The sequence below is a fragment of the Neolamprologus multifasciatus genome, chromosome 3 (genome assembly GCF_963576455.1).
Source record: "Neolamprologus multifasciatus chromosome 3, fNeoMul1.2, whole genome shotgun sequence".
Classification (NCBI taxonomy): domain Eukaryota; kingdom Metazoa; phylum Chordata; class Actinopteri; order Cichliformes; family Cichlidae; genus Neolamprologus; species Neolamprologus multifasciatus.
The window spans coordinates 13,982,875-14,009,598 of record NC_140441.1 but is presented as its reverse complement, the minus strand read 5'-3'; the positions used below and the strand labels follow the sequence as shown (position 1 = coordinate 14,009,598).

The 26,724-nt window shown below is 40.9% G+C and overlaps 1 long non-coding RNA gene across 2 annotated transcripts; it reads left to right on the top strand.

Moving 5' to 3' along the window:
• The first annotated feature begins 1,395 nt into the window (after positions 1–1,395).
• Positions 1,396–25,787, top strand: LOC146521723 (uncharacterized). Of its 2 annotated transcripts, XR_014872590.1 has the most exons (3): positions 1,396–6,256; positions 6,533–18,767; positions 20,018–25,787. It is a non-coding gene; the product is annotated as an uncharacterized LOC146521723 (long non-coding RNA). The 2 variants fall into 2 exon arrangements; XR_014872585.1 differs by having other exon boundaries at positions 1,396–18,767.
• Positions 25,788–26,724: the final 937 nt, after the last annotated feature.

The window sequence follows — 26,724 nt, the reverse complement described above, 5'->3', positions numbered from 1 at the left end:
CCAACAAGGTACAAAACGATACAGGAATACACGAGATGACTTTTTTCCAGTATTAAAATTGTTGTTTATGCTTTAAAAACAGATTTTTCTGTTGGCATATTTTCACCCAAACTGCCAGATACTGGCAAAATTGTCTGTCTTTTTCTTAGAAGACTAATCATTTTGTCTCTGACATTTAGTGCAATGATTGACGGGAAACAGGGAGAAAGAGGACATGACATTCTGCCTAGGCCCCCCAGCTTTGTGTCGAAGCACAGATGCTGCATTTATGTGGTCTGCATTGCCCTTCTAATGTGTCATAGCCTGTTATATATAAATTGGATACGTCAGTCACTGATCTTTGCAATGCTGGAATTGGTTAAGTCTTCAGGTGCGTCCTTCGAGTGGAGGGATCGGGTGCAGATGGATTATATGAGTGGTTAAATTAGTTTGAAATTCTGAACAGTTTTTGCTTTCACTGTATGAAATGTGCTGACCTCATTCGAGCAGACTGGCTCTGCATGTTACAGCACACATTTATGATGTTCTGTAATAACAAAACTCCTGCAACCTATGACGGTGCCCTCCTCACCTGAAGTCTTTGCCGTGCTTATGAAATTTCATAACATTCCCCAGCCAAGCAGCTTTAAGCTTTGAATATCACATCTGCCTGCAGGATGTAATCTAAGTTTTCCTGGTTTGTGGGGTTTCCAATCTTTGCTGTGCTCTGCTTGGTGCATGGTTGCAGTGAGTGATGAAGTTTAACGGCGACTGGGTTAACACAAGTTTGTCCCTAACTTTGCCTACTAATGTGTGAATGAACACAAGGAATACAGCTATTGATTATCATAACCAAAGCGATAAAGTGTTTATTTGAGTGTTGTTGATTATTTTGTTGCTAATTGGTTGTCATAATTCCATTAATTTAGTGTTACGAGGAGGCAGCATTTGTTTGGTAAAATTGTCTGGATGTAATTATTCTGTATTAATCACTTTTTAATTATCAGCCTGTCGCAAAAAAACATACTTAGCGCCATTTCTTTATGAAAACTGCCAAAGATCACATGATTTGACAGCCATAAAATAGTGTTTCTTACACCAGCAGGGTAATTCTCAAAACACTATAAGTTAAAAGGCTGTTAATGTTAGCATGGTGTGCAGCATGCCATGTTTTTAAGAAATAGAAAACAATAAGTAAAGACATAAGAGATAAATGTGACCCTTCAGCCTGTCTACTGTTCACTTAAGCCTCATCACAAATGGACTGAGTAGAAGAGTGGCTGTCAAGAAGACTGAAAATCAGTGGCAACACGTCTTATGAAGTGATGAATCCAAACTTGGAATTTCTTGTGCAAGTCATTACATTCCAGATGTATTTAAGAATCCAGATGTCTTAGAGTGGTGTGAAAATTTTTTAGGTCATTCAACATGTCAATGGAAAATTGTACTTAGTAGTCAGTATAATCTTTTAATGATATAAGTTTGAATATGGTAGAATACTGCATGTAATCACTTGTGTTTAGAAGTATGTAGTTGGTGGCATATTGAAAGAATGTCTCATCCTAGGAAGTCTGTAACATTCCAGGGTGTTCTGGCGTTCACCCTCACATCCTAGGAGCATGGGAAAGGTCGCACCTTGTCTTGTTTTACGGTAGGATTAACGTAGTTACATCTGTTTTAGTCTAAGTGCCTTTTTTACATATAGATGAACTGTTGGACTTTCCAGACCAGCAGGTCAAGGGAAGTCGTTTATGGGGTCACACTCTGACACACACACACACACACAAGCACCCACTGAAGTATAAATAAAGACCAGGGCAGTTTCTCATTTGCGAATCTTGGAGCCTCACTCTTGGTGTGTGAGCTCAGGAGGCTTGGAATTTGGAATTTCTTGTGCAAGTCATTACATTCCAGATGTATTTAAGAATTCAAATGTTTTACGGTGGTTTGAAAAAGTATTAGGTCATTCAACATAAGACCAAAATAACCAGAGTAAATACAACATGCAGGTTTTACATGGCAATGTGATTCAATAAGGGAGAAAACCATCCAAACCTACCTACTAACCTAAACCTACCAAACCTCCGTGAAAAAGTAATTGCTCCTCCCGTTAAATCATGAATTAACTGTGATTGATCACATTTTTGGAAAACTGAGTTTCACTAAACACACTCTGATTACTGGCAAACCTGTTGAATGAAGGAATCACTTAAATAGAACCTGTCTCACAAAGTGAAGCAGGCTAAACGATCTCAAAAAGCAAAACATCACCCCATGATCTAAAGAAACCCCTGAGAAAAAAAAGTCACTGACATCTACCAATCTCGAAAGGATTACAAAGCTATTTCTGGGTCTTTGGGACTCCAGTGCACCCTGGTGAGAGCCATTTTACACAACTGAAGAAAACTTTAGAGTGACTGACCCTCCAAAATTACTCTAAGAGCACATCGATGACTCATCCAGGAGGTCATGTCTCAGTTAATGCCAGAGTTCATGATTCAACAATAAGAAAGAGACTGGGCAAAAATGGGATCCATGAGTGAGTTCAACGAGAAAGCCACTGCTGACCAAAAAGAACACAAAGGCTCGAATCACATTTGCTAAAAAACCATCTTGATGCCTTTTGGGAAAATACTCTGATGAGACTGACGAGGCAAACCCTTTGGAAGGTTTGAGTCCCATTACATCTGGCGTAACACAGCATTTCAGAAAAGGAACATCATACCAACAGTAAATATGGTGGTGGTAGTGTGATGGTCTGAGGGTGTTTTGCTGTCCCATGACCAGGAAGACTTGCTGTGGTAAAGGGAAGCATGAATTCTGCAGTCTATAATCCAGTTTTGAGTTCCCTCCCCAGACGCCTTAACGGCCACTCACATCCTGGGCCATCTGACCTCAGGAATTCGCATGATAAGGTGGGGCCAGGTTTCACAGTGAGCTCACCCGAAACCCTGGCTGATTGGGACCCACACTCAGTTTCACACCTTGGCTCAGGCGATTAGAGGATCATCAGGGGGTCCTTTTGTCCCTCTGTGGGGGGACACTCCCACTAGGTTTATATCTGGGACTCTCCACCATTTGACCTTAGAACTGAAGAAGCTTCTCGGATGAGAGGTGAAACGTCGTCAAGCAACTTAAAGAAGTCCAGACGCTTTTCTTTGCAAGCTCCTTTGTCTGCCATCTACCAATAAATCCTGAAGGAGAATGTCGGTCATCTGTTTGGGACCTCAAGCTGAAGCACGCTTAAGTTCTGCAGCAGGACAATGATCCAAAACGCACCATCATCCGATTGAGATGCTGTGGCATGACCTTAAAAAGCCAGTTCATGCTCAAAACCCCCCAAGGTGGCTGAATTACAGCAGTTCTGCAAAGATGAGTCAGCCAAAATTCCTTTACAGGACTGTAAAAGACTCCTTGCAAGTTATCACAAATGCTTGATCACAGTTGTAGCTCCTAAAAGTGGCCCAACCAGTTATCAGGTTTAAGGGGCAATCACTTTTTCAAACAGGGCCATGTAGCTTTGAAGTCTTTCCCACCCTTAATAATAAACCCTTTTATTTACAACTTACATTTTGTGTTTACTTGTGTTATCTTTGTCTAATATTAAAATTTGTTATAGATGATTGGAAACATTTAAGTGTTCAACATACCAAAAAAAACAGGAATGGTAAATGGTCTGTATTTTGTATAGCGCTTTACTTGGTCCTAAGGACCCCAAAGCGCTTTACACTATACACAATCATCCACACACTGGTGATGGCAAGCTACAGTGTAGCCACAGCCGCCCTGGGGCGCACTGACAGAGGCGAGGCTGCCGGACACTGGCGCCACCGGACCCTCTGATCACCATCAGTAGGCAACGGGTGAAGTGTCTTGCCCAAGGACACAACGACTGAGACTATCGGAGCCGGGGCTCGAACCGGCAACCTTCCGATTACAAGACGAACGCCCAACTCTTGAGCCACGATCGCCCCATAGGGAAGATGGGGCGAAGGGGTCAAACACTTTTTCACACCACTGTAGAACTGGTAAAATATAAATAAGGAATGGCTGAGGACTTTTGCACAGTACTGTCCACTGAATCCCATAAAATCTTGATGAAAAACATCAAATAAACTGCATCCTCAGACTGTAAAGTATTCAGAAGAAGAGATGGAATTAAATGTTGCAGTGTTGGCACTTTCACTGATTAAATCACGGTTTGCCTGTGTGAATAACTAAAACCAGCTCATTCAACCTTTTTCTGAAACAAGGTCAGTGTCAGGAGACTTGTTAACTGAGTTGTTCTTCAAATTTACATTAAACTTGTTTATAATGTAGTTTCTTTTCAGCATTAATGACAAGAGTTTTACAGTGAAAGCAACATCTGAATCCTGCGATTGAATGCTCTGTAAAATATATTCACAATTAAAATGCATAAAATTCAGTTCTGAGTCCTGACATCAATCTCAAATATGAACTGTAAAACTGTCTAAAACTATTTTTCATTGGCTGTTTTATTGCTTCTTTGACAATTTCATTTTAACTGCTCTGTCTTCGTATAGCATTAAAAAAAGACAAAAGCATACCTAAAGACTGACTGTACTAGAAACATTTAATAATAATTTATCTTTACAAGAAGTTTTTTGCAATGAGCAAAAACATATCAGTAATATGTATTTGTTTAAAAAAAGAGGATCTTGTGATACATTAGTGATCATATTGGACTTCACTGCAGCTGCTTTCGGTTGCTGCTTGTTTGTACCTTGAGTTGCATCTTCAGTTAATGAAAAGTTTACTCTACTGGGTTTAGCTCAGATGACTGACTTGGGCATTAAAAATATCCCATTTCTTTACAGTGGGAAACTCAATTTAATTTCAATTCAGTTTTACTTATATAGTCCCAAACCGCAACAGCATTTGCCTCAATGCACTGAAGTATTGAGTTGCTTTTGCAGCATGCTTTGTCTTATTATCTGTTTGTACTGTTAAACACTGTCTGATCAATTTTGTAGCATTTGAATCTGAGCAGAGTCTAGTCTGCTGCTTCTATCTGCAGTAACATAATACTAGTGACTTGGAGCCACTTGCTATACAGGCCCAAGTCACCTCCGTCATGTTTGACAGATGATGCTGTATGCTTCTTTTGTCTCCTTACCAATCAAGAATTTGTTTTTAAAGAACGAAAGATATTTTCTAGCAAACTCTTAATCTGTCCTTCTCGTCCTTGAGTGTAACCAGTAGTTTGCACCTTGTTGTTAACCCTCTGCATTTAGAGGGTTAACTTGTTGTTTACACTTTGTTGCAATGATATTCCTACAATGTAGATATATCATTCTAGGCTTTGACAATTATATATTTACAGAATTATCCACTTTAGTTGTCTTTTTGATCTTTCTGCACTTTGGGTGTTTTTATTGTGTATTTGAACAACTTTTGTTTCCTACCTCTCTGATAGGTTTATTGGGAATTTTCAATTTATTGACGGCCTCCTTTACTTTGGCATTGGCATAGCTTTGAACTTCACATTGGGAACTTCAGTGAAAAGATACCAAATGCAAATTTAACACTAAGCTCCAGCTCTTCTATCTGATTGATTTGTCATGGAATTATGAAAGAACATAAAGCTATTTGTCAGTCAATTAAATTACTTTTATACTTTTTGCTTACTTTTGTTAAACCTGCACCAAAAACATTGTCATTGTTTAAAACTACTAACTTACTCAAAGTCTTCTCTTCTATATTAGAGAAATCCTGTGTTTTTCTAGGGAGAGTTTCTGAATTTCATTTTCATCTTTGTTTAAAGCCAATGTGAAGAATTTCTGTCTAATATTACAAAAATAATATGCAGAGAACTCAGACAAGCCTCTTGGATCTTTGAGTAACAATCATCTTTTAGTTAAGGACATGGATCCATTGTTCCATTGCACTGATTTCATTCAGAATGAAAGTTCATTCGGAAATTGAGGAGATTAAAGTCACTTTCTCATAGAAATTTCCAGCCATTGGGGTTGACAGATTTTTCATTTTCTAAAGGAGTAAGAGTTTACTTTGGTTTTATAACGGATCGTTCTAACGTTGTAAAATGATACCAAGGTAATGCCATGGTTTGGAAAGTCAATACTCTAAAACACTGATCAGGCTCTTATGTGTTATCAGACAGGAGAACAGTTGAAATGGATCACGAAGTATTGTTAAGATGCACTATGTTCTTTAAAGGTGGAACTTTCTTGTCTTTCCAACATTTAATTAAACCAGACAAACACAATTCTAGGGTCTCACTGGATTATCTGCCATCGTGGGCGACTGTGGCTCAGGGGTTTGGGAAGCGTATCTGTAACCGCAAGGTTGCCGGTTCGATCCCTGGGCTCTCTGTCCTGGTCGTTGTGTCCTTGGGCAAGACACTTTACCCTACCGCCTACTGGTGTTGGCCGATGGTGCGATATGGCAGCCTCGCTTCTGTCAGTCTGCCCCAGGGCAGCTGTGGCTACAACTGTAGCTTGCTTCCACCAGTGTGTGACTGCGAGAGTGAATGAATAGTGGCATTGTAAAGCACTTTGGGTGCCTTGAAAAGCACTATATAATCGAAGTATAAAATATATTGAACATGTAGAGTAAAAAATACTTAAAAAGTAATCAAAACTTAAAATTGACTCATAGTAAGAAATACATATATGGTATTTGGAGTCAATCCTTTACAGGCTTCCTATTATACTTTTCTGTAACATGTAATGAAACTTTTTGTTGCAGCTGTTTGTTAAACAGAGTTAACATATGGCTCATTATCATCATTATTTCCACAGCAGCACTGCGCAGAACCTTTGATACATCCACCACTTGTACTCATTCTTCTAAAGTTTGTAGCATAAATTATTCTGTCATCAGCAAAACCACCTGTTAGCTTGCAGTGTTTGCAATATTATTAGAAATGTGAATGAGAACGTTAAACGGCTGATACATGGGTTTGTTTTGTTTTCTTGTATAGCGATGCTTAAAAATAGATTGGTACATTTAGTATAACCTGATAATTAGTTCTAAGTAATAATTAATTTCACCAAAACAGTGAAATTAATTAAGTTTGAGCACAGGCTTCATATCTATCCATCTTTTAACCTATCTATTCTTATCATGAATAGACAGAAACCAAAACTGCTTTATATACGAGGCCAGTCACTGAGTGGGTGAGAAGGCTTTTCTTTTTTTCTTTCTGTGTTTGTTTCTTATGTTTCGGGAGGCAGGTAAGATGCCTGTGTCTTCTTATATATTCTTTTGTGATAAGTTGGTTATAAATATTCCAGGCTGTTTTGTTGTTTTGCTCACCCTGACATCTGTTTTGCCCGCACTGCTAAATAAGTCAGCTGTGTTTGGACTGCAACACTGGCCGTTTTTGAAAAAGAGAGTCACTTTTATGTTGTGCTCAGTGAGGGATCGGTTCATGAAATCAGTTGGTTTTAAAGGAAATGAAAAATGTAATATGCTGCTTGCAAAGATTTTCAAACCGCTTCACTTCAGCAGACTTCAGCTCAGCATGCACAACTGTGCGTGCTAATGATTCAGGATGAACAATTGCCCAATCAAAGTGATACACCTGTTTTAGAGAAGAAGCTCAATTTATGAAATCTGAGCCAAAGACTTAATCTTAATGACCACAACAGAAGCTGCTATGGAAACTGTTTTCACCCACTTTGACACTTGTTTTTACCCTCACCGTCTTTCTACTGCCTCCAGACATCTTTCTTGTTCCTCTTTGTTCTGTCAGCTGTATACAGCATATGTACAAAATCAGTGGTTTGGAATGATTGTTGTCAACATCTTGATAAATCCAGCACTGTTGCATTGGCGTGTATTTGGAATAAATGCATATAATTAACACAAAAGCCTTGACCCAGCTTAAAGAGGATTTCATTTAGTGTGTGTGTGTGTGTTGTGTGAGTCATGTGTCAAAATTCAACAGCTTTCCTGCTGGCATAAATTTTTGAGTAGGCCCTAGTGTGCTAGTGGAGGGTGGAAAATATTTACAAAATGGAGGGGATATCAAGTATATACTCAGTATTAGAGATGGACCGATCCGATATTTGGTATCGGTCCGATACTGACATAAATTACTGGATCGGATGTCGGAGAGAAATAAAAAATGTAATCCGATCCATTAAATATCAAAAAAGCGCCTCACAAAACTTGAGACATGGCGTAACTCGGCTCATAACCATAGCACGTCGGAGCAGTGTGATCACGTGATAGAGCGGCTGCGCGTATTTGGAGCCTCGCTACCAAACCTACATTTCATCTCCGATGAGTTATCCCAGAGAGAAGTAAAGCAAGTGTGTAAGTTCATCTCTGAATGTTTGTAAAGCATTCCCACCTTAAGCTCAACAACCGATATATGGAGTGACTGTCTCTTCTTGCTGCTACTTCAATCGTGAAACTGATTAATGATCAGCTGATCAGCTTTTCTGTCGCGAGTCCGTCTCTCTTCTTTGTTTTTGGCCCACTTCTCACCAGAAAGAGGAAACCAGCGGCTGAACAACAGCAGCACGTTTAAGCTTGATAAGCTGTTGTTAGAATTTATTTAATATTACTTTCTAGACCAGGATCTTTTTCTACGTAGCTGACGGCTGGTAACTGTGCAGGGGCGGATCTAGCAAAGTTTAGCCAGGGGGGCCGATAGGGCATTAACAGGGAAAAGGGGGCACAAAGACATACTTTTCTTTCTTATTCTCATTTAAAATGTCGAGCTTTTAATAAATATTAATCTGAATCTTACACCCAAAGTTCTAATCTTATGTAAAATATATAGAAGTCCATTCCTGTATATAGTAACTGTTAAGTCTAATATACCCTAGTAAGCTATAGTACTTTTTCCTTTGGGAAGGTACCATCTGTGCAGTGTGCAATTCTGTTGAAGAAAGATGTTGAATCTATTTAATTATTCTTGAAAAATAATTTATTTCTGTGCATTTTTTTTCCACACTGCATCAAATTAAATTTGATTACGTCGATTAAGCATCATGAGGAAGAGGGTGGTTCCCTTTTTTTTTTTTTTTTTTTTTTTGCTGGGAGTTTGCAACCCTATTAGTTAGGTTGCTTAATATTTCTGCTAAGTACTCTTTAAAATACCAGAATAGGGAGGATGGAGCAGGTTTAAGTTTATTAGATTGATCAGTGTTGCTGAACTATGAAATATTTTGTTGTATTTTTTACATACAGGTATAACAGAATAGCTTTAGTGTTGTTGTTTATTTAAACTTGAATATGAACTTATACAAAATGCAGCAATATATTTAAAAAACTGTTTTATTGATTAAAACACACTATATCGGATTCATATTGGTATCGGCAGATATCCAAATTTATGGTATCGGTATTGGACATAAAAAAGGGGTATCGTGCCATCTCTACTTAGTATATAGTAAGTATATACTTACTTGCACCTTTTTAGTCCCGGTTGAGCCCCTTTTGTCTTCAGAGCTGCCTGCCATAGATTCAACAAGCAGCTGGAAACATTCCTCAGAGATTTTGGTCCATATATGATATGTGATAGCATCACAGCTGCTGCAGAGTTTTCTGCTGTAAATCCAGCTCTGTTGATGCGCTACTGGATTGAGATCTGGTGACTATAGAGGCTAATCGAGTACTGTGTCATGTCATGTTCAAGAAACCAGTTTGAGATGATGTGAGTGTTGTGACATGTCTCATTATACTGCAGTCATCAGAAGACAGATACTGAAGTTATAAAAGGATGGACAATGGCTATGCTACATACATTCAGTTGTTTCTAAGGGGCCTAAAGTATGCCAGAAATATCCCCCACGCTATTATACCACCCCCAGTAGTCTGAGCTGTTGATGCAAGGAAGTATAAAGCATGTTTTTGTATTTTTTTTTATGCCGAATTCTGACCCTACCACATGAATGAGCAGCAGAAACAGAATGATGAGACCACCCAACATTTTTCTAGTCTTACATTGACCAATTTTAGTTAGCTTTTGTGACTTTTAGTCTCAGTTTCCTGTTCTTAAATGACAGGAGTGGTCTTCTGCTGCTGTAGCCCATCTGCTTCAAGGTTCAGTCTGTTATGTATTCAGATATGCTCTTCTGCATACCGTGGTTGTAACTAGTAGTTATTTGAATTACTAAGGCACTTTCCCCCAGAGAACTGCCGCTTACTGGATATTCTCTCTCTTTCACACCTCTATAAAAACTACACATGGTTATGCAGGAAAATCCCAACAGATCGTCCGTTTCTATAATCCTCAAAACAACTCATCTGGTACCAGACAGTCGTGTCAATCGCATTTCTTCCCCATTCTGATGCTCAATTTGAACTTCAGCAGGTCGTACCTAATGAAGTAACGGAACAGAGTAGTAGGACCAGTGGCGGTCCTAGCCTGTTTGGCGCCCTGGGCGAACCCCCCCCCCCCCTCCACACACACATAAACTTTATGTGTATGTGTGTGTATAAATGTGTGTATAAATATTAAGGATTGTACATAAAACATAACAAACATAAAATTGTTGTCTGAACCATACTGAATTTCACCAGAGAAACATACACACACGCACACATATGAAGAGAGAGAGAGCGAGTATGCATATGCAAACAGCTACCAGACAGCCATCACAATTTGTCATACAATGAAAACAGGACAAGTCAACAATTGACAATGACTAATTAATATTAAAACATAATCTGTAACATTGTTTGGAGTTTAGTCTGTTACTGTTACTATTTTTACCATTTCTTCTTGGAGCAACTGTAGCCCACATCATTTCTTTAGGGGTTAATAAAGTATTCTGATTCTGATTGTTTCAGGATGACCTGCCATTATCCAATCACACATCTGATTACCTGTATCTTTTGCTTGTTTCTCCTCCTCTTCTTTTCTCTTTTTTCTAAGCTGAGCACCTGATGGTTTTGAACTTTTCTTGTCCATCTTAGTTTTAATTTTGCACTCCAGTAGGAACACCCATTCCCCAACCCGAGGATCACCACAACATAACCTAATAGACCTACACCTTAGTTCACAGATTCACTTTGTCTAGGGTTTATGTCTGGGATTTCGCACAACCCAGGATTCAAATCATGAATACATAATGGGCTTGGACTGACAACATTATGAATGAAATGTACTCTATCTGGAAGCAGCCGGCCGCCTGCCCTTTCGACGGGTTGTGTGTGAGACTTTAAATCATCAAACTATAAATTTAAAATTGCTATTGATCCCTTTACCCCGAGTCCTAAAGTGTATATTTATTTTCTTACTCTTCTTATATTTATTGTTTGTTTTCTTGCACTGCTGTAACTGGAGCCTCGTCGTCTCCTCTCTCTATATACTGGACTGTATGTAGCGGAGATGACAATAAAGTTTACTTTGACTTCAGCAGCGAGCAGGCGCACCGAGAGCTCTTGCGCTCACTTTTTGCATACAGAAAGGCGAAAAAAATATCGGTGCAAATTATAAGTCTGTATCATGATGTCTGGTGTTTTCGTGTTTGTTGGTTTGTTTTTATTTTGTTTTATTTTGCCAGTTGGTTATTAGACACTGCTCCAGCCAGCCAGAGAATCCCCCGCCGCCCCGCCCTCTCCTCCCTGTGCTGCAAGCAGCAGGCGCACCTCGCAAACGGAGGGCACCCTTACTCCCAGCAAATGGGCGATAGAAAACCGATCGGTGCCTATGCCATCCCCAGTATGTGCTGGCATGACGTCGGGCAGCATTAGTACGAGCAATTTATTTATTTTTGCCGATGCCCGTGATGCCGAGGATATCAGATCGTGCAGTAGGACATAGTATAAAAATGCAATCCAAAATTTTAGTAAAAGAGAAACAAATATATTGATGCTCTGTAGGTAGAAACATCCAGAAATGTTTAATAATCAACTGCATTTGTCTGTCTCTTAACTTTAGTAGACACAACTTAAAAGTTTTCTTTCCTTTTTTAATGATACCTGTTTCAAACAGAAGTGCTCACAGCCAGTCACCTGAAATAAATACATTCTGTAGGGTATAAAGCACTCTGTGTATACACGATGTTTTAAAGACACTGTGCCGTTTACTCTGATGTGGGTACAAACATTTAGCCGTGACTGAAAAACTAATCATTCACAAGAGTTCGGAGTGACATTTATGCTTGTTGCTGATGTTTGTGTGATGGGTTTGACATTTTGCAATTCACACTAAACCCAACTGTGGTCATGCGTAGTTAACAAGAGATCCAGTACAAAATTAACACAGATTTTTCCAAAGTAATGGAACAGACAGGAGCAACGTGGTTTTTTCTTTTTCTTTTGAAAAGCCACAAGACGTAAACAATCTGTACATTATTTTGCAAAGCTGGCTCTGCTCTCCTATAATTAGACTGTGATAATAAGCAATAGCATAAACAGCAGATCTAAACACAGCTCGAAATTAGGCAGAAATATGAAACCAGGAAAACCAGTTATTCTTTTATTAATCTTCCAAATATTTCTATAACAAATTCGATCTGTTCTGCTTAATTCATGCAAGCTGTCAAATCATATTAAACCCCGAATGCTGAGCAACAACAAATGGTAATGAGATGAAAGCAAATGAAGACACAATGCAAAATACTGAGTACAAACATTAAAAGAACGCTGTTAGACCAACCATAGATATGGAATACATTTAAATAGCAGATACTACTTCTCTGTTAAGAAAATGTGGTGACAATGTTAATGTGGATTCACTGCGTTTGGTTCCTTGCCAAAACTCGTTTCTGGCTCAGCTGTAAATTTTTTCTGAATGTAATTCTAACTTTATGGGTTAATATATCAGCTTTCCTCTTATTAAAATGATCATTTACTCGGTCTATAAAATGTCAAACAGTGATGGCCTGTTGCAATTTGCCAGAGCTCAGAACGTTCTTCCTAAAATAAACAACTGCAAAATGTTTAATTAAAGCCAAAGCGCAAATACTCATGTTGATACATGTAAACAAAGTTAATGCATTTATGTACCGTTAAACCATTCGAATATATTGTGTCTGGTCTGCTAAAGGTGGATGTATGTGAACGTACATATACCAGGGAATTTACTAAAATTTACATGTGTTAGGGTTTGGGCGCAGCTTTGTCTAGTTTTAGTCTGTTTGCGATTCCATATTTTGTTACGTTCTCTTGTACTTAAGTAGTCGCGTGTTTCCCGTGCTTCCATGTGTAGTTCAGGTCCCGTTGTCTCGTCATTCCTGATTTGTTCCCTTCTGTGTTCCTTTGTGTCCCCGTCCAGTCTATGTTGAGTAACCCCTGTTCAGGTGTCTTTCTGGTCTCTCTGTGCTAGTCAATCATGTCTCCATGTTTTTTTTGTTTGTTTTTTTTTTTTGATCAAGGTCTTTTTATTGAAAGAATTGCTTCCAACAACAATTACGGCAATATTAACAAACAGTCGTGGCCCCCCCTCCCCCCACCCATCCAGAACAGTGTAACTAAAACCCAGCCAGAGAGGAAAGAAGAGATAAAATAAAATTACAGATACAAAGTAAATAATAAAATAAATGAACAACAGCAAGGGAAAAAAAAAAACCAAAACAAAAAAAAAAACCAACAACAACAAAAAAAACCCCACTCACACGCACATTAAGCGATAGTATCGGGACTTAATCTTTCAAAGTAAGTAAGAAAAGGTTGCCATGTGTCATAAAACCTCTGAACTGAACCTTTTACAGTGTAGCGGATCTTTTCCAGCTAAGTATAGTACATGACATCCTTAACCCATTGCCCATATACAGGTGGAAGTGGCTCTTTCCATTTCAATAATATCATTCTACGGGCCAAAAGAGTGCAGAAGGCCAGAAGATCAGAGTGTGATTTGGAAAGACTGGCATCACAAGGCGTCACCCCAAAAATAGCTATAAACGGGCAGGGTGCAATTGGAACACCAAATATGTTGGACATGGTTTCAAATATGCTTTTCCAAAAGCTACCCAGTTTTGGACATGCCCAGAACATGTGAAATAGGGAAGCAGGCTCTCGTTTGCACCGGTCACATGTGGGGTCAAACCCATCCTTGATTTTGCTCAGTCTAGTTTTAGACCAATGGAGACGGTGAACCACTTTGAACTGAATCACCACATGTTTAAGGCAAATAGATGATGAAGAAATTCTATTGATTATCTTATGCCAAGTCTCATCTGCAATCCATTGGCCATCAATCATGTCTCCATGTTTGTTCAGCTTTTTGTTTGTGTAAAGCTTGTGCATGTTAGTCCTGGCCATGTGTTTATTAAACCCGCTCCAAATCACGCTCACTGGGTGTGTTGCAAGTTGTTGTTAAAATTTCCACAACACCTTAGTTCTGGTATTAGTTACTTCCTGTTTTATTTTGGTGGCCCCTAGTCTTGTATGCATTATGTTCAGTTTTGCTTCCTCTGTCTTCCCCTGATTTGTTCCTGCCATGTTTCCCACCTGTCTTCCCTTTGCCTAATCACCTGCTGTGTATTTAATGTCTTCATCTCCAGCTGCTCTTCATCACGTCCTACTGTCATTGGTGTGTGTTCCTTGTTCTGTGTTATATGTGCCCTAGCACCTCAATTTTCCCTTGTTTCCCAGTGTTTAGTATTCCAACTACTTTGTGCTTTTGGGATGTTGAAACGTCACCTGCAATAAAACAGTATTTCGAGTCCTGCATAATGGGTCCAAAACCTGCCTGCCACACAGCGCTACCTGATAGGATGTTGGTTTGTAATAACAAAAGGCAGACAAGCCGCTGATTTTTCATCAAGGTGTTGCTTCCAGCATATGCTCTGGCAGCTGCTCGAGCCGAGCAATATAAAACAGCCATGCCTGTTGTATTAATTGATCTGATTATATATTTAGTTAGCCACTGGGTAATGATTGCTAACAAATTTTAAGTCATAGCTGGAGAGAACATTTGATCCAGACTGACTCAAAGCTCTGACGTCTTTGGAAGGTTGGGGAGTGTCCTGAAGCGAAAGGTGAATATAAATCCTTGTCTGATTGATCCTCTGAGAGAAAAAAGCACTACAAGCACAGCAACAGAGCTCAGTATGAAGCAGCACCAGTGCACATGAAAGTTACTTTCCAGGGCAGATAAATGAGCAAATTCTGCCTTCCTGCACAGTTTCATCATTCTGAGTTGCGTCAGGCTCAGCTTCCCTGGATGTCACGAGGAAACAATGTTTATACAGTGTTTTGGGGCCGAAGTAATGGTTTAGATGGATTTCTGTTTGTGCAGTTGCATTATGTGTGAAATATAAAGCTGTGCTAATGTGACAAGTCAGATACCGTCCTTAAGCGCATTTGCATTGATTGATGGATTTTCAGTGATTAGTTTTTTTTTTTAGCTTCATCAGAAAATATAAGTGCTCAAATCTATTTTGGGTGTCTTAATCAGCAGGCTTGAACAGAATACGATTTGTCATTTCATGTCTCTCCACCCTCAATATTTTATAATGTGAAAATTCCTTTAAATGGAGCAACATTTTAAATCATTATATGACCTTAATGACATTTTCCCCTCAGTTAGTTGCCATCACGTCTCAAGATGCTTCCTGTATTATTTTGGTAAAGTAACACCTGCTGAGTCACTGTGTTGTCAAGCACAGCCTTCCAGGAAAGCGGTTAAAACACACCTGAAAAGGTGTGAGAGCCAATTCGGTAGTGTTTTCAGTAACATGCTTATGTGTTATAGCAGTGTTTTACCATAGACATCATCATTTGACAGTTTTGTATTGATTGCAGTGACGGCAGTAAAAGCTGTGCTGGTAAATAATTGCACATAACAGATAAAAATCAGCTCCAAAGCCAAAAACTAGAAATGCTGTTTATGTAGCGGGATGATTAGGCCGACTGCAGGAGTGGCGGCTGAAGACGTCACAATCGTGCTCTGTTTTTTGCCGGATGTTTGATGATGTCCTTGCTTGTCAAGATGCTTTTTTCTCAGCCGAGATAAAAAGTGATTGAAAAGTTGTAAACAGAGGAAATATTTCATCATTTTGCTCACAATGTAGATTCGCAGTTATATTGGACAGACAGTTGGAGCAGACGCGACATTCTTCCCCAATACTGTGTATGTTTCCCAAAATGCCGCCAGCTGTGAGATGTCAAGGCATAGACCCACATCTCTGAATGTTCTGTGGTGTCAGAAACCAGCATTAACCTGGGGGTGAGGTGGCGCCTTCAAGGATTTGGCTTGTTTTTCCAGCTCATCCCGGAGATAAGATCCCATATTTGCAATATTTTTGCACCAGTTTAAGTTATAATGAAAGTGAAAGGCATGGGAGCTGAATCAGCCTGTTAGAGAAGGTGCTCTGCTGCCTGTCCAGTAAGTGGTGCATAGTACGGTGTACATTTTAGGACATCGTGCGGTCTCAGGAAAAAAGTTGTCAGGTCTCAGTCTCAGACAAAAAAATGTCAGGTCTCAGTCTCAGACGAAAAAATGTCAGGTCTCAGTCTCAAACAAAAAAATGTCAGGTCTCAGACTCAGACGAAAAAATGTCAGGTCTCAGACTCAGACGAAAAAATGTCAGGTCTCAGTCTCGGACGAAAAAATGTCAGGTCTCAGTCTCGGATGAAAAAATGTCAGGTCTCAGTCTCGGACGAAAAAATGTCAGGTCTCAGACTCGGACGAAAAAATGTCAGGTCTCAGTCTCGGACGAAAAAATGTCAGGTCTCAGTCTCGGACGAAAAAATGTCAGGTCTCAGTCTCGGACGAAAAAATGTCAGGTCTCAGTCTCGGACGAAAAAATGTCAGGTCTCAGTCTCAGACGAAAAAATGTCAGTGCGACACTGTGTGAGTCTGAGACCTGACATTTTTTCGTCTGAGTCTGAGACCTGACAATGTCCTAAAATGTACACCGTAGCAGAGGGTCCATTCAGCACCACGGACAGCAGACTGTTGGCTTCAAACAGTGAGCTAAGCTTCCTTAGTTGCTCAGCTTCATTGAGATATGAGGAGATATATGGGGGCCACCTCTTCTGAACAGTGTTTGTGAGGCAGGGTACTTTATTAGGAATACTGTTGCTGTTAAGGGATGTACACCAGTGTTTTAAGTAACATTCACATCAATGGGACGACCCAAGGTTTCCCAGCAGACCATTTCTGAGAGCAACACACAGCTTCTGTGGGACTCTTCTGAGTGCATTCTGCTGCTATGTCTTCCTCATGAAAGTGACACACGATCTCTAGTTCCCATGATGTAAGAGGTCAGCATGTGACCAGTCAGCAGTTACACAACCCATTTGCAGCATGATGTGGTACATAGACCTTTTCACCACAGTCAGCATTACACTCCCTTATTCTTTGGAAAAAACAAACCCATATAACCACTGCATACTGGGAGCACGTATCTAGACTTGGTGTTTGGGAGGTTCATTGACTCAGTGAGCCGTCAGAATTTATCCCGGTATTGTTGAGATCCTTACACTTCCTTATTTTTCCAGCTATCAAGACATCAAGTTCAAGAACTGACTTTCCACTCACTGCTTCATAAATCCCACGTATTAACAAGTGTGAATATTCAGTCACTGTTACCGTCTTCACCTGCCAGTGGTTTCTGTGCAGTAGCTAACTAGTGTGTTTGTGTGTGTACAGTATGTGTGCATCCTTCCATCAAATGCTGCCAATTACAGCTTGATTTAAGACGAATGGGGTTTTTTTGCGTCGGCATAAATACGAAGCAAAGTGTTTCTGAGGTGAACACTGAGCTTCATTTGCATCGCATGTGTGAGCGTCACGTGTATTTTTACAGTCTGCACTTTACAGTGAATGTGTCCGTGTATGTGTGGGTTAACATTTTCGCGAGCACTAACCAAGCGGAAATGACAGTAATTAACTAAATGAGCTACATCTGCACCTGGGGCTTAGTGAGATAAAGGGAAATACAAACTAAATATGAAGCTGCTCTGCACTGTAAATGTAAGCAGTGCTCTTACTTAGAGTAAATGCTGCATTTAACTTATTTATACTAGTCTTTTCATTTGAATTTTCCTGCACTATTTGCCTTTTACACACTTCACAGTGTGTGTGAATGTGTGTGTGAATGGGTGGATGACTGGATATGTAAAGCGCTTTGGGGTCCTTAGGAACTAGTAAAGCGCTATACAAATACAGGCCATTTACCATTTTATACTGGTTTTATGTGGAGCATAGAGACTCATTGGATTATGTTTTAGTTAAAATAATTTGTTAATGTTGTCATCATGTAATTTCTATTAGGCTGTTTAGACTTTAGATGCTGTGCGATGTGATATTCAGTGTTTATGTGGCCAGAAATAAGGTTAAGGTTTAGCTACAGTGCAGTAAGAGCGAGTCTCTTGTAGCATTCCTTGTTCATAACCATGTACAGTGTTGTACAGAATACATGGCCCAACATGTAGTTTGTAACGTATTCCGTTAAGTTACTCAATGTGAGTAACGTACTCTGGATTACTTGATATATTATCATGCTTTTTACAACTACATGAATGTACTATTGCTGTGTGATTTATTACTATTACTGAAGGCTACTCGTCACCGAGCTAACATTGTTAGCTGAGGTTAGTTCATAGACTGCAGACTGTTAGATTTGATGGATAGTATTAACAACCTGCTAGCTGCAAATAATCATGTGCAGTTCTGAAAGCAATACCAACAAGATTTGGTAACAGTAGGGTGGACATTAGGTAAGGCTGCACTTTTTTACAGTGATCTCGTATAGAAAACTATGTCTGTATCAGTAATATGTTTTCTTTCACATGATTATTTGCAGCTAGCAGGTTGTAATGCAGCCTTCAGTAATAGTAATAAATCACACAGCAATAGTACATCGAAGATACTGAAGCGGCACATAACCCAGGTGTGGTGGGGCGTGGTCTGCGGTGGCGTGCAGGGAGGGCGGACGCACCTGCACGGCATCCGCAATCACGCCCGCCACGGTAAAAAAAACCGGGACTCAGGTGTGTGGTGTGTTGTAAATAAAATGACACAAAACGTTGATCCCTGGACCCGCCGTGCCTTATTCATGCCACAGTGGTGCCGAAACCCAGGAGGCGGCATGGCGGGTCCTTACCAGAGCCAGGGAAGGGAGGAGCTGGCCCAGATGGTGGCCGAAATAGCGGCCATCCAGCGGGAGCAGGCGGCGGAGGTGCGTCGCCAACAGGAAGAGCTGCAGAAGGAGAGCGAACGCCACCTGGGGAAGATGGCGGAGCTGGCAGCGCTGCTCCAGGCCTGGGCGACCTCGACGCCGCCACCCCCACCGGGGTATACTGACGGTGGTAAAGCGGTGGAGGCGGAGGACGAGGCGGGCGAGGGTCTGCGCCGGCTGGAGGGAGAGGAGCCGCGGTTGGTGACGGAGGAGCCACGTGAGGGGCTGCTTGAGGCGGCGGCAGCGGAGGCGGCGCCCGAGGAGCCGCTCCAGCCGGGAGAGGCAGCGGCGGAGGCGGCGCCCGAGGAGCCGCTCCAGCCGGGAGAGGCAGCGGCGGAGGCGGCGCCCGAGGAGCCGCTCCAGCCGCCCGAGGTGCCCGTGCAAGGGGAGTCCGCGCCACCGAAGCCCGAGGTCGGCGGGCGGAGCAGAGCGGCCTCGCCTCCACCAGAGGCCGGCGTGTGGTGTGGTTCGGCGTGCTGGACGCCTGCCCAGCCGCCCATGAGCCCCGGCTCAAGGTCACGCCGGCTGCGCCGCTGCTTGCCACATTGGTGGCCTCCGGTCCATCTCCGGGGCTGCCATTGGACACGTGGGCGACCCCCGGACTCACCTCATCACCGGCGCCGCTGGATAAGTGGACGGCCACCAGAACAGACACCTCCCTCTCGCTAGGCCAGGGCCCGGGGGTGCCGACGGTCCGGACTGATCCCCTCTCCCGCTTTCGGTGGGGGGGGAGTAGGTTCGGCCGGATGGCTCCCCGGCCTCAGTCGGGCGATGGGGGTATGTGGTGGGGCGTGGCCTGCGGTGCCGTGCAGGGAGGGCGAACGCACCTGCACGGCATCCTTAATCACGTCCACCAAGTTTAAAACACGGGGACTCAGGTGTGTGTGGGGTGTGGTGTTGTGAATAAAATGTATGAGAACGATGCTCCGTGGTCCCGCCGTGCCTTATTCACGCCACACCAGGTAGTTACCACAACTAAAACAAGGTAGTTGAATGCTGGGCATGCGCCTTATGCACGATTTTTTTCAGTTGCGTTATTCAGCTTCTGCTCAAACTGTAAGGCTGAATCGCAGGGGTTTGATTTTCTTGTGCCCATACGATTGCTGATCGGGAGCTGGTTGTGAGATGTTAATCGCTTCTCATTACCCCATGTAAAACTACACAATGCACAACACACGATTAAGGCAAAACTCAGGCCGATCTCCAAAATGGTCGCACAAGTGAAAAATCGTCTCACAATGGACCAAAAATCGCAGTGTATGCCCAGCTTTAGTTTTAAAAAGAACATTTTTTAAGATGTTTGTTTAGGTCGGAGGTGGAGTCTTTTGACACTGAGAGCAGCTTGGTTGCTGGCAAACAGAGTTTGCATTGCACGGTCAGATTTCACCCATCCCTTTCTTCTATATCCTCCTAGCACCTGGCGTCCACATATGTGGACATCACATTTTGGGTTGTCAAGACCAAAATACTAAATTTTGCTCTACAAGGGCCTGATATCCACGTACGAGGACATTATGCTGCTGCTGTCCTATTGAAATTTAAAGTGAATGTCCTCATATGTGGATTTCATTTTTCTCAGAAACAAAAATCAGGTAAAAAAAAAAAATCACGCAATTTTTTGTTTTTACATTCATCAGGTCCCAATCAGCTCAAATAGCAAAGAGAAATTAAAAATTCTTGCCATGAAAGAGTTCGGGTCTTACGAGGTTTACTATGAAATGCTGTCAGAATTTTGAATTAAGAAATACATTGCTGCCCATGCACTGCTGGCTCTGTTGTGCTGGCTCTGGGTCCATTGTGTAACTGACACTACCAACATTAACAGGACGCTTGCATTAGAGCCTCTTATTGCGTGTTTTGTTTGGGTTTCCAGCAATGCGTGGTATTACCAAAATTAGAGAGGGGATAGAGAGGAGATAGCCTAACATATGAAACAGGAAAAGACCGCTGTGTAATCAATTTATTTCAGTGGTAACTGTATCAGAATAGTTACTCGTATTTTGGATTTTAAGTACGATATGTGATATGTGGTGTATATAGGAATGTTGATAAATAATAAGATATTTCCCACACACATAATGTGCAAACATTAAAAACAAGAGAAAAAGAAAATCTAAGGCATAACAGAAATGCACCATTTAGCTTTTTAAGTGAGAGACAAATGAATGTATCACGACAGTATCTGACACTAATGCAAGTGTGTCATAAAACAACAGAAACGCACACAAACAAACACCAAACAGCACTGAAGATGCCCCGTTTATACAACAAAAACAAAAACAAACTGTCACCGAGAGTGAGTTATGCACACTAATATCTGTCTGTCAGAGCAAATACTTGCACTGTTTGAGTAAATGATGTGCAACATAGTCAAGCTGCACTTTGTAGCCAGGCGCCCGACGTATTATAAAGGAAGTGACTGTCTCACTTTCTTGAGGTTTAAGTTTACATTGGCCGCCCTTCCACGGGTTTAAAGAGATGTGATGTTCAGTAACCTTTGTGTGTGTCTGAGGCCTGCTGTGCTCCCACAGTCTGGTTAGCTGAAGCAGAAGGGAGACAACAGATAACCCATGTATTTTTTCACAGTTAATTGGGCCTCCTTTCAAATGACCGCAAACAAAGCAGCTGGAGTATCTGGTTTCAATTTGACATTTAGTGTCTGAGGGTGTAAAAGCTCTGCGTCGATTACTTGGTCCTGACAGGGCTGGAATATAGAGAGAGGATGGGCTATGATACATTTGTATTTGTCACGATGAGGAACTCAAAATGAATAAAACATTTTTCTTTTTCTTTTGAAATATGAGCCATGTGTGCTGCTTTAAACTGACTGGGGTAATGACAAGAATGAGCTTAACTATGGAGACTGAAGCAGTCACTTCTCCCACTGAAAACGCCACATCCAGATGAACAGAATCAACTTTTTGGGATTTCCATACCTGGATGACCTGGAAGTATAGTGCTCTGAGTGTCTTTACTTGTGTATTTATCTGGTTCCAGTTGAGAACTTGTCCCAGATTGTCCAGTCAAGCTACAGAAAGATGGCAGGGAGTTCATTTTTAACTTTCCTCCATCTTTTCAGATCAGTGTTCGAGATCGTGAGAGTGTCATGGCTCCTTATATTCTGTTTGAGATTTCAGAGCTGGGATGTGTGATGTGCAGCCTCGTTTCCAACAAGCTGCACAGACTGTATCAACATCTGTCGGTGGACAATTAAGAAAGAAATGATGACTAGCATGTAGACAGCAGTGCACCTCGGGAAAGATGATTTAGGATAACTGATTTTTTTTTTCTTTACTACTCAAATGATGCCAGAGTGTTGACTATATATAGATCGCTGAAGCATACGTTTCCTGTGCCGTCACTGAAAGAAAATCCTGAACAGATGGTTTGATGTAGTCAGTGAAAAACTGCACGTTTTCCTGCATTCATCTTTATGAAAAGGATTTCTTTGCATCTGGAAAATTGAACAAATAGAGCAGCAATAAAGAAGAAGGCACTGAGGTCCCTGTTTTTGAGACAAAAAGCAACAGATCATCAGCATAAAGTGAGACATTAGGCTGTAGTGGCTGGTTTGATGACCGAAATCTGCAAAAATCCATAAAATCACATTTTATCCAACACATAATGATGTTTTCTCCAGACTGTGAGGAAACACGTCATCTCCCATGGAAAACGTTATGTCCGGATAACCAGAATAAACTTTTTGAGATTTCCTTACCTGGATAATTGAGCATGCATCAACACACTTTATCAGAAACTACTTAGAAAGCTACTTTCACCTGCTCTCTTGTTCACAAGGGATCACAGCACTAAAGTTGATGGATCCACATGTTTGATTTGACACAAAATTGACATCAAATGTCCTTCTTGACACGCACCATCCAGCGATTTGTGTCACCCGATGGCTTCTATAAGCGGTTTTCTATGTTAACTGATTACTCAGAGCCTCATTCACCCAGTCACTCACATTCAAACAAGAACTTCTTCTTCATGTAAACCTAAGGCTACATTCACACTGCAGGTCTTAATGCTCAATTCCGATTTTTTTGATCAAATCCGATTTTTTTTTGTCTGCTCGTTCACACTACAAATAAAATGTGACAGCAAACGCGCTCTAGTGTGAACGCTCAAAGCGGCCCGCATACGCAAAAGAAGACATCACATACAACGCGCTCTGTTTAGACCCAGAGCAAACAGTATTGTTTGACAGATAGCCGTTTACGTTTCCCAATTTTTTGCTTTAAGTTATTTTGTTATTTACATAATAATGTAGATAACCTAATAATGATCCTTATTGCTGTTTAAGAGGAGCGGTGCTTCAAAGGATAGTTGCAGATTTCTGTCAGAATCTGCAGATTATGTAGTACAAATAAAATGTTAACGTTTCTCCAACGTTGTCTTCCCAACAGTTTCACTGGATGGCCAGGAAGCGTTCGCGATGTCTTCTCGGGCGCTGATAATTGGCTTCTGTCCTGTGTCTGTGACGTAAAACACGGATTTAATGCGACTTGACCGTTCAAACAGCGGTCGCTTTCTAAAACATCGGATATGTATCGGATTCAGTACCACATATGAAAGTGACCCAGATCGGATTTGAAAATATCGGATTTGTGCTGTTCACACTGTCATAGCATGATCGGATATGGGTCGCATAGGGTCAAAAAAATCGGATTTGATGCGCTTTCACCTGCAGTGTGAACGTAGCCTTAGTGCCTTGCCTAGCATTCTCTCTCACACACACACACACACTCACTCCAGTGGATGCTCAGGGTTCAGTATCATGTCCAAGGATACTCCAGGATGCAGACTGGAGAAGTTGGGGACCTAACTACAAACCTTCTGACTGGTAGATGAGCGCTGAGTCTGCTTTTTAAAAATCTTTTCCTTTTATGAGAATAAGCGAGAGTGAAGCGTCTGGACATGATTGAGTTAGGCATGTAGAAATGAATGAAAATGGCTGTGAGGAAATAACCATAAAACCAAAGGGGGCGAGGTATTTGCCTGAGTGCATTAAAGAAATGGCTATTAATCCCTGACATATTGATTCCTTTAATATCTTCATGCAGCCTAATGAATTATTGCTGAAATGGCTCAAGAGGTCAGCAGTTATATTAAGATGTGGCTGATATTCAGAGGTATGAAGCTGTCTTTTGTGAATGTGAATGAAGCTATGTGACCATCTTCTTGTTACTGCTGGACATAAAACTTATGCTTAGCCATGACTAAGTATAAAATCACAATCTTGAGCTTCTGTAGTGCTTGTCTTAGTATATAATGAGTTACAACAAGCAGACTGTTGGCAGAGACAAAAAAGAAAAGTGAGAAGAGTGGAGCTGATTGTGAGAGTCACCAAAAAGCTAGAGTTAGACTTAGAGTTGGTGTTGCACAACAACCCAGCAGCAGGTTGTTTTTTTATATTGTCCAATAACACCAATGCAGGTTCGATATAACGATGTATATCGGATGACGATATAAAAACGTCTATTGTTTCATTTTACGCAATCGTTTGTTTCGTGGTGTCGCAAAATAAACTGTTTACGGCAATATTTTTTCATCGTTTTAATGGTCTCTGTAGTGGCTATACTAATTTCTTAAAGTTCTCTCTTTCTCTTATATTTAATATAACCACATACGGATGGACAAGCGGCTGTTTTTATACGTTGTGGTTAGCAACAACGACGGTAACACCTTCGCGTGTCCGCTTGTTTATGTTCCACATAAACCTTTCACAATAAAGCTCAAGATCCCGTTGAGACTTTTCAAAATAAACTGAATCACGTGAAAGAGCAGATTATTTACGGATGAGAAGTAAAAAAGAGCCGCCAGGTGCTAAAAAATAAACCTTAGACTCAAACGTTAGAACAGGCTTTTCCCCGCAGCACGCCGTGTAATAAATACAAAGAAAACGGCGGCCGTTACAATTTACGTCTAAAAATGTATCGTTTCATGCATCGGTTAAAACACTCGACTCCAGCTACATGACGCGCAGTTGGAAACACTTCACGCAAGTCGAGCTGCCCGAGATTCACAGAATATACAGAAAATGTTACATTTTTGTGATTTATATCGTTATCGGGACAATAGAATTGTTATATTGGGATATGAGATTGTGGTCATATTGCACAGCCCTAAATGCAGGTGTATCCTCGAACAATTCTATCATTACACCACCCCGGGTGGTTTGATGGATTTTTATCTTTCAGCGAAACGGCTCTCTTTGTCATTCCACTGTTCCCTTACATCATTTTTGGAGCAAAAGGATGTCTGTGTCACAACATCAATTTATTTATTTCTTAGTTGACTCCTGGTGCTTTTCTTTCTTTCTTTCTTTCTTTCTTTTTTTTAGAAACTTTTATTGACCACCTAAAGGACTCCAAACTTCTTTTTCTTTCGGCTTCCAGAACTCTAATTGGCTTGTCTGAGTTTCTCAAGCTTCCCTCTCTGCAGAGTTTCTCTGATGAGGAGATTCTTTGTCTGGTATCTATGCAGACAGAGAATGAGTTAGCTGTTCAGTCACTGTCTGAGGAGAGGTATCAGCCTCTTACAGCAGCACTGAAGAATTCAGGGGACAAGGATACATATCTCTAATAGGACTCAGACTTCCAGCTTTAGTTGTTAGCTTGATGCTGTGTTTGTACAAGGTGCTGCAAACATAACTCCTACGCTAATGTAACATGATGATGGGCATCAGGCTGAGTTTGGCATATTTCTAAGTTGTTGCAAAGATGCTGATGGTTGACTGGAATTAAAAAATAAAATAAAAATAAGAGAGGCTTAATTTTTTAAAACTTAGAGGGCTGGATGATAGGAACAACTTAAAAGCAGAATATACATGTGCAGATAAATACACACTTATGCACATACACACACCAGACTAACATTGCCTAAATTTTTCCATTTCCTGACACTACAGTCGACAAGTGGCAGAATGCAATATGTATTTCTTTTTAGTGTTAAATCAAGCAGACACCTCTCTAAATGCTTCAGATTACACTACACTGATGTAGTTCAGCTGCTTCTTTACTATACTGCTGATCTAGTTCTCATTAAGTTCTTTGTGATACATCCACAATTTATTTTTTTAATAAATGCACAGAATGCCTCAGGTTGCACCATTAACTCTAGCAATCTGTCTTTATCTAATCATACATTTGACACTGACCCGAACTGGTGAAACAAAACAGGAAAATTATGTATTACTGAGCTTTTTGCAAAGTTTAATAATCCTATTGCAGCATAGTGTAACAATTAAGAGGAGGGAAGGCAAGCTTGCATGACTACTGCTGCAGCCATGATTACTTTAGTCCATTCAATAGATACAGTATAGATTTAATAGACCGCGACGCTACAGTACAGAAGTCGAGTAATTAAAAAGGAGGTTTAGGTAAACTCACAAATTGTGTTCCAGTCCATCCTGATAAGAACAGAGTGCTGGAGGAAATGTTGAGCCCGTCTGATCATTTGGGATTTTCAGCATTGATTTGGACTAAATTAAACATGGATATTGGCACAAATCATTATAGCTTTGCTTGCTCTTAAATCCCGTAAGTTTAACCATTTATAGAGGCAATGAAGTACTGTAGATTGCACATTTCAGAAAAGTTGCTGTCCATGCTGAGCAGAAGTAAAGAGGCGGCAGAAACGATAATTGAGCCCATTATTCTGAAAA